Raw genomic sequence first — 9,915 nt, 5'->3', positions numbered from 1 at the left:
ATGATTGTGTGACATGTCAACTATGGTTTATAGCCTGAGGTTGGTTTATAGTCCGAGGTGGTAATTTAATAACCGGTTCACCCAGAATCGAGAATGTGAGTGAATTTAAACATGCCTGAGATAAACATATATCCATCCTAAGATAAAATACCAGTATAAGGGCAGACTAGATGGACCTTTTTCTGCCATCAATCTTTTATGTTTCTATGTTTCTATGAGTGTGTGAAATGCTCACTTTGTTTGCGCATTCACCTTGCACACATCTATGCTGCATAAAAAGACATGGCAGCTCACTCATGCACTACATCTATGCATGCGTCAAAAAACACAGTGATATAGGACAGGGTTGCACCCTGGTGGGTGAGCAGGGGCAGACCCATCTGCAGGTCACTACAACTATTATTATTATTATTATTATTATTATTATTAATTATTATTGCCCACAAGATCATATGCTGCAACGTCCTGCCTGTCGGCGACTCCTTCAGCTTCAACCACAACAACACAAGAGCACACAACAGATTTAAACTTAATATTAACCGCTCCAAACTTGACTATAAAAAATATGACTTCAGTAACCGAGTTGTCAAAGCGTGGAACTCATTACCGGACTCCATAGTGTCATCCGCAAACCCCCAACTCTTTACCCTTAGATTATCTACGGTTGACCTATCCAGATTCCTAAGAGGTCAGTAAGGGGCGAGTACAAGTGCACTAGAGTGCCTTCCGTCCCCTGTCCTATTGCTCTCCTATATCTGCTATACCTTTCTTCTATTCCTGTATCTCTTCTTCTATTCTTTCATTGATATGTTCTATTACTATACCTTCTTTTCCATTATTTCTTAGATATATTTTACTAAGAGTATCTCCTCTATAACCTTCATCATGTATTTTACTATGTGTATATAGATATATGCCCACTAAAACCCTCATTGTGTATTGGACTAACTAACTAACTAACTAACTAACTAACTAACTAACTAACTAACTAATTAAATAAACAAACAAACAAACAAACAAACAAACTAGTTCACCCAAATGGGCCCAAACCAGCTGAATCCCACCTCTATTTATAGCCTAAGATGAATGTGAAAGCTAATACAGTATTAATTGTTGGCTCTTTCAGTCTGATGAAATTTCTTTATAGCGGCCACTGGTGGATTTATGTTTCCAGTTTGTCTGTTCCATCTTAGAAAGAATTGTTCATTGAAGAAGAGCAACACTGAGTGCAAAATGAGTACAATCCCTGGCATTTAACAATGAGGCTAATTAGGTGGAAATTTGAATCTGAATATAGGTTCATTTTCTCTTAAAAATAAATATTAGTTAACATACTGTACAGATGCAGTGACAGAAAATTACACAATTAGATAAGAAGGTATAAAAAGTCACTAAGAAGTACAGTCTGTATCAAAAAAATGTTAAATGAAGAATAAGGGAACAAAATAATTTAATTTTGTGGAAAAGATTTTAATACATCACTGTAAGCCAGTGTTTCTCAACGCTGGCAACGTTAAGAAAACTTATACTAAGGTTTATAAATCTTAGAAATGTTAAGACTTAAGCTTTAAAGCTTGTCAAGTTGTAAGCCAACATAAACTTGAAGAACAGTTAATTATTTACTGTCTTGGATTTGGGGTTGGACTAAAATACCTCCAATGCCCCTTTCACTCTATGAGTCTATACATCTATGTCTTCTATGTCAATTTTTTTTCATTTTTTAAATCATCACACAAAATATATGGGTTTTCTGTACTGTTTACTCTTTTTTTCCCCATTCTCTCCCCCCCAACAACAAGAAAATAATCAAAAGCATTATCATGTGGATGTTAACAGGTACTTAACAGATCACAGATGCACTGACTATTGTACAAAGTTCATTGAAGTAAATAAAGTATAAATAAATAAATTATTAAATTAAATAAAGTAAATGAGTGAGTGGCAGAAAGCAGTATTGATATGTTTCCAGACTTTGGGGACAAATCAACTACGCTAACACAAATCACAAAATAGTCTTTTTTCCTCTTCACATAAAGTGAATTCATGGAACAAAATGATCAATTGCAAACTAGTAAATTTCCATAAAGAAAAGCAGGAAAATCTCTGCATATGTTGTTCATGAACACCTTTTTCTGTTTGTCTTTATAGAACAGTCATAGAATGAAGGCACAAAGTTTGGTTTCTACACTATTTCATTCCTGCAGATATTGGGAAATCAATGGTGATTTCATTTTCTTCCTTCCTTGCTTACCCACTAATGTTCCTGTTTTACACAGATCCACCCTTTCAAATTTGTTTATTCATCCCATTTCTATACCACCAAGTTCACCTAAGTGACTCTTGCATCAGAATCTTCTTTTATTACTATAAGGACAAGATAAAAGAACAAATAATCAGTGGAACAACTTGCCTCCGGATGTTATAAAGTTGTAAATGCTCATGCACTTGTTAAGCAGAAGGAAATTTTGGTTTTTCGTTTTATTGTTTAATCGCAGCCACATCCTCTTCCCTTTCATATTCTTGGTGGTCAATCATGATGATGCAAAATGATTTCCCCCCCAGATATTTAATAATTTATTTCTCTTTAAAAATATCTTTGGAATCAGTTTTACACAGCAGAATCTAATGCATAAGAGATAAAGTCTATAAAGTTCATTGGAAATTATGAGAATTACAGTAGAAATTGAGGAAGAACCATTGTTGCTGGTTGTTCTCTCCCCGGGTGCTTGACTGCTTTCATGTCTCCCCAAGCCCTTCTTTTCATTAATCTAGACATACCTAATTTCTGCAACTGTTCTTTATGTTTTAGCCTCTAGTTCCCTAATCATCTTTGTTGCTCTTCTCTGCACTCTTTCGAGAGTCTCAATATCATTTTTGCATCGTGACAACCAAAACTGAATGCAGTATTCCAAGTGTGGCCTTACCAAGGCATTATAAAGTGGTTTTATGTGGTTGTGTTGGCTTAACCCAGTTTGTTGAATAAAATCCAATTATCTAAGGTTGGGAAATGCTAAGGTATAAGGCAGGTCAAAATGGGATAGCAGAAACATGTTCACAAGGCAAATTCTTTGTCTCAAATTAAATGAGTAAGCCACATAAAGAGGTTTACCCTATAGTGCCTGTTGACAGGCCTCTATCAGATTGGGTGAGTAGACCAGATCAGGAAACAAACTTCAGAAGGGGATATAATTATAGAGCCTCACAATTCTGATCACTCTTTATTCCCCCTTATATCCCAACAAATCAGAGAGGAGTCTGAATTTCTTCCAAATATTTCAGTCTTCTTTATCAACTAGTTCTCGCCTGTTGTCTTCTCTGTTTCTGTGAACCACATCAGATGGCACTCAACAAATGAGTCAACATGCATTGAGGAAGACCTGAAATTCTTTCACAGTACTAACATGGAATTCTTGGTGGTTTGCTTCTATATATTCATTATCTAAGTAGATAATTTCATCATTATCTAAGTAGATAATTTCAATAAGTGTGAGATTTATTGCCTTTTGTACATAGTGGTTTTCTCTCCAAGATTTGGTGGGAGTGAGGTTTCCTCCTTGGTGTTTCCTTAACTAGAAATTGCTTTCTGCTTGTTTATGTGTTTATCCCTGCTTATTTGCATATTGACCACCAGAGAATTCTAGTCTTTATATTTCTTCCCTAAATTTTCAATTGTATCTTTTGAATACTTTGTAAATGTGTTTTATCTTTATCAATAACTTGGATTGAAAGAAAATGAACAATCTAAAAATTGAAGGAGAAAACATCAATAACCTGCATTAATTTGATGCTACTAGAACCTAGAATTCTCATTCAAGGCACAATAATCAGCTCACATTATTCCACTTTGGATACATTGCGCAACAACATAGCTTTCTAGCGTGATCTGTAATGTTGCAGAAAGCAAATAGAAAAGAATGATCAGCATCATGATGGATGCATTTAATTCACTGATAATCAATACATAAGTGGAAGACCTAAATGATCAGTAAAATTTATCCTTGAAAAATTATATCTATGTAGTCCCTAAGAACTGACTAGTTGGCATTTAGTAAGTCTTTCAATATGGCTCTCCTTGTTCCCTTTAATATAAATAAAGCTATATTTATATATGGTCCCTTGGTTCAATATTAACTGAAATGCAATAGCGCTTTGTAGGAATAAACAGATTTCAACAAAAGAAATAGTTTGGTGTGTCCCCATATTTTTCTTGCTGACAGGTGTAAATAATTACTAAATCAAAGCACACATAGGCCATGGCAGACTTTATCAAGAGAATTATATAACTTAAGAGAGCTGTGAAGCAGTATATAAGTCTAAGTGCCCTTACTATTGCTATTAATTTATTCATGTTGCTATGTCAAATCCTATATTCTACCCCCTTTTTCTTTCCTTGAATATTGCTTATACAGTATTATCTATGTGACATACACATAATAACATACCGTGTTTCCCCGATAGTAAGACCCCCCCGATTGTAAGACATATGGGGGGTTTCAGGGGGGTCGGCTAAAATAAGCCATACCCCGAAAGTAAGACATATGTCTTACTTTCGGGGAAACACGGTACTAAAAGCGAGGGAGGCGTCGGAGCAGTTCGCGGCGCTGGCGAGGGAGCTTTGTGCCCAGGAGAGTCTCCCAAACCCGGCGCGGATAAGAAGGACTCCTCGGCCGTTCACGCCAAGGACAGGCAGCCCCAGTTCCAGCGCCTCGGCCTGCTCACCCGGCCTCTTGCCCGGCGGGGAGAGCAAAGGCGGCGGCGGGAGTAGCGGAGGTGAGGCGGAAAAGAAAGAAGCGGCGGATAGCTGGCGAGGCGCCGGCTAGAGGGCTGGACCCCGCCACTTTGCCGCCGCTCCCGCCGCCGGCTTTGCTGGGGTCGAACGCCACCTCCTTCCTCTCACCCCCAGTCCAGCGAGAACGAGAGCACCTTCACAGCCCCTCACTCAAGCACACAGCCAGGCTGGGCCAGGGCGCCCTCAGGCTTCTTGGCGCAGGATCCCAAACCGGCGCGTAAAAGCCAGGAGGTCCAAGGGGAACATGAGGGTGGGTGACGGGGGAGAGAGAGAAAGAGAATCTTCGCTCTTCCCGGCTGGGGAGGCTACTGCCGCATTCCCCCGGAGCCTTCCCGACACCGTGTTGCTCGCTGCTGCTGCCGCCGCTGCTGCAAACAGACACCGCGCCACACCACACACGGCGCGCACAAGTGGCGCGCACAACCGGCAAAAAAAGGGAAAGAAGCAGGCGCGGCAGCTCCGGGAATACAGGGAAAGCCGGAATCCCTTCGTTGGACTCGCCCCTGAGGTGCTGCTGCTGTCACTCGGCTTCGCTCGCTCACCCGGGTCCGCCTTTCGTATCCGAGGCAGGGCTCCTCTCCTTGCCGCCACTGCTGCTGCTGCCGCCGCTGCCACCGCTGCTCCTGCTTGGGAACGTGTTTCTACGCGCTACTGCCGAGGAGACGACGCCAACACGAGACGCGGGAGGTGCAGGGTTTGGCCACGTCCAATAGCCCATTGGAAGGTGGGAGGGGGGATGGAGGGGGGTGATTGGAGGGAGAGAAGACGGCGTAGAGGTGGGGGGGTGGAGACCGAAAGGAAAGATTTGGCAGGGGAGGGGGGGGCGACCGCGTCCCTTCCTTTTCCTCGAAGCGTTTGTGTGCTGAAATGCCCTCCCTCTGACTCGCCGAAGCCCGAAGACGAGCCGGCCCCGGTGCCCGGGACAATATAAGGCATACCCCCAAAGTAAGACACAGTGGGGCTTTTGGGGGTAAAAAGAAAGTAAGACACTGCCTTACTATCGGGGAAACATGGTAGCATAGCATAGCATACCATAACAACACAACGCAACAATATAATGAAATCTAAAAAAAAAAAAAACCTATTCATTTTTTTTTAAAAAATATTTTATTCTGAATGCTATACATATCCTAAAGAGGATTCCCACATTTCAGAGAATTTGGCATCACTTTGGCATCACTTTTTCTCAGGTGTCACACTTAATGTAATTTTCTCCCTTTTCTACGAAAGAGGTAGATAATGCTACGTTCAACTTCAGACACTTTATTTTGTCTCAATTATATATGACCTATCTGATTTTTTAATTAAAAAATGTTGTGTGTACAAGCATAAGAAGTTGAAGGCACAAAGAAAACTAGCAGCAACTATCATAATATTTATTTGTAATAGTTTTCACTGGGATAGTTAAGGAACACACTGGAGGATACCTTCTGGTAACTGTTTTTATAGTAGTTATGCCCATTATGGATCTAATTAGTACATAGGCAAAACCCTCATTTTGGAAGTATGCTCCCCTTGGAGCATGGGTATCAAACTCAGGGCATCATGTTGCCATTACATGATGTATTGTGAGATTTTTACCCTTCACAGAGCTGTGGTAGGCATGGCCTACATTTGACACATCCAGCCCAGAGGCTGCAGGTTTGACATCCCTGCCCTAGAGCAGCAGGCCCCCAACCTTTTGGGCACCAGGGACAAACTTGAGATAAGTTTTTCTACAGACAAGAGAAGGCACAGTTTTGTGTTCTGCCTATATCGCACAAATGAGGCTTTGCTGGTTTGCATGGCCTGGTTGCTGGCATGTACCAGCCCACAGACTGGGGGTTAGGGACCCCTGCTTTAGAGATTCAAAATTCAAACATAGGATCTCCACCCAAACTGTTTTTCATACCTTATTCTGCCAGTGGCTAACCGAGAGGAAGAGGAATTATTTTTGTCTTTTCTTGGAAAAGAAGCTGCTGCGGGGAGAGATGATTAGTAAATTTCAAGTCCCTGGATACCAATACTACCTCATGGGAAATCCTGGCACAAGATTGATCAACATGGCACACACTGATCCACCAGGCATCTGAGGACAGAAGAACAAGCATAGCACAAGAGAAGGAGCACTCCGCAAAGCCAAAGCTGCAAATGCTGCAACAACAAACATAAGAAGAACATAAGAAGAGCCATGTTGAATTGGGCCAAAGCCCATCGAGTCCATCATTCTGTGTCACACAGTGGCCCACCAATTGTACATGGGTTCATCAATTGTACATACATTTGAGCAGAAAGAGAAGACAAACACTCCCTTTCTTTTGACTCCCAACAAATGGTGCCCATACGTTTGTCCAACATGTTGCAGAACATTTCATACCCATATGGACTTTACCAGCCACCCACGGACCCATTGTGGTCAGCCCACAACCTGTTAGATATCAAGATCCAACATGGACCAACATAATCAACCATCAATGTTTTAGCAATGCAGCATGAAAAACTACTCTTTCCCATCATTTGGACAATACAAAATACAATTGTTAACTTGACTTTGGTTTGAGTCAGTGGGGAAATCCAATTTTTTTTACTACAGTTCTGTGGGCGTGGCTGGGTGGGTGTGGCAGGGAAAGGATACTGCAAAATCACCATTCCCTTCCCACTCTGGGGCCAGACAGAGGTGGTATCTCCCGGTATTCTGAACTACTCAAAATTTCTATTACCAGTTCTCCAGAACCTGTCAGAACCTGGGTTGAGTGTTCTGTATTTTCAGGCTCTGAAATTTAGAAGTGAAAACTTAATGCATAGGAATTTTAAATCTTATGAAACATGGCTTCAAAGCAACTTTAATTTAATAATTGTGCTGGGATTTCATCTTCCAGAATACTTATAAACAGAACTTCTTATAGAAACATAGAAACATAGAGGACTGACGGCATAAAAAGGCCTCATGGTCCATCTAGTCTGCCCTTATACTATTTCCTGTATTTTATCTTACAATGGATATATGTTTATCCTAGGCATGTTTAAATTCAGTTACTGCGGATTTGCCAACCACGTCTGCTGGAAGTTTGTTCCAAGGATCTACTACTCTTTCAGTGAAATAATATTATAGAGACCTATTTTCAATTGTCACTATTGGACAACACCTTACAAATTAGATTTTTGTAGTTATTTTGTCCCATCCCTTTGCGAAAGCAAATGGATACATTTCAAGAAAGCTACCATAACCAGATACCAAATACAGGTAATTCTCGAGTTACAACACAATTGAGCCCAAAAATTCTGTTGCTAAGTGAAACATTTGTTAAGTTGAATTTTGCCCCATTTCACAACTTTTCTTGCAATAGGTATTAAGTGGTTAGGTCCATGATGACTAACCTTTTTCCCCTCGGGTGCCAAAAGAGTGTGCATGCACGCTATCACACATGTGTGAGTGCCCACATCCATAATTCAATGCCTGGAGGGCGAAAACAGCTTCCACAGCACAACTCCTGGAGGTCCTCTGGAGGCCAGAAACGTCCTGTTTCCCAACTTCTGGTGGGCCCAGTAGGCTTGTATTTCATCCTCCCCAGGCTCCAAAGGCTTCCCTGGAGTCAGGGAAGGGCAAAAACACCCTCCCCCAACCCCTGGAGGCTCTCTGGAAGCCAAAAAAGCCCTCCCAGAGCTTCTGCGTGAGCCAAAAATCAGCTGGCCAGCACACACATGCGCATGAGCTGAGCTAGGGCAATGGCTCGCTTGCCAGCAGATATGGCTCAATGTGCCACCTATGGCACCCGTGCCATAGGTTCACCATCACTGGGTTAGGTATTAACCATCACAGTGGTTAATATGGTTGTTAAGTAAATCTGGCTTCCCCATTGACTTTGCTTATCAGAAAGGTCCCAAAAGATGAACACATGATCCTGGGGCACTGCAACCGTCATAATATGAGTCAGCTGCCAAGGATCTGAATTTTGATCGCATGAGCACTGGGATGCTACAAACAGTCATGTGAAAAATAGGTTCATAAATCACTTTTTTCAGTATCACTGAAACTTCCATCGGTCACTAAATGAACTTTTCTAAGTCAAGAACTGACTGTAGATACTTCTGTATCTGTAGGGTGCCCTTTATTTTGCAATTCAGGTTTAGAGTCCTACTGTCTCCATACATTTTTCTTTCAAAGTTAATATTTGTTTTATTATTTTAAAAGGCTCTTAGAACTATATATATATAATAGGCAACAATATTAAACATGCAAATTTTGAAAGGAAAAATGACAAAAAGAAGGAAAATAAAGAAAATAAGTGAAAAAAGTTAAAAAATGGGGAAGAGAAAGAAAAGTTATAAAGGAGCATATATATCAAACATAAGCATATAGTACAGATTGGATACTGTAACCTAGAGGTTAATTCTCTGGCTTAGGAGGCAAAGGCTGCAAGTTCAATTCCCAGTGAGGGCATGGCTAGCTGATGAGGCCAGAACAAGGCCAAAATAGATCTATCCTAGTCTCCCTTAATTTTCAAATTCAGCAAAAACATGTGACATAAATATATATTATGCCCCCTTCTTCTCTGACCGTTAAATGTTATGTGTGGATGTGATTGAGTAGACTGACTGTTTTTTGCATAATGGGATTTTAGCTTACTGTTTTTAACTATTAGATTTGTAGACATATTGTTTATATTGCATGTTGTGAGCCGCTCCGAGTCTTTGGAGAGGGGTAGCATACAAGTCTAATTAATAATAATAATAATAATAGTTTATATATATATATATATATAATTATATGTATATGTATATATATTATATGTATATTATATATATATATACACACACACATATATTAAAAATTCAGCAAAAACGTGATACATATATATATGCATACATACATACATACATACATACATACATACATTCTGTTGGATCACCCTGTCTCCCTTAATTTTAAATATTCAGCAAAAGCATGTGGGGTGTATATCTATATCTATATATATTTATATATATGTATACCCTCTAAGATTACAGCATAATTTCCTTCTTTCCTTAGTTTCTTTTTTTCGAACCATCAAATCCCTAAATCACAAGAAAAAAGTTCATAAGGAGGTTTTAGTAAGCCCACTTTTTTTTTCTTTTTTACTATAAACGGAAGGTCTCTCTTGTAAATT

This window comes from Erythrolamprus reginae, chromosome 5 (genome assembly GCF_031021105.1).
Source record: "Erythrolamprus reginae isolate rEryReg1 chromosome 5, rEryReg1.hap1, whole genome shotgun sequence".
NCBI lineage: Eukaryota > Metazoa > Chordata > Lepidosauria > Squamata > Dipsadidae > Erythrolamprus > Erythrolamprus reginae.
Note: the sequence above shows the minus strand (reverse complement) of the source record.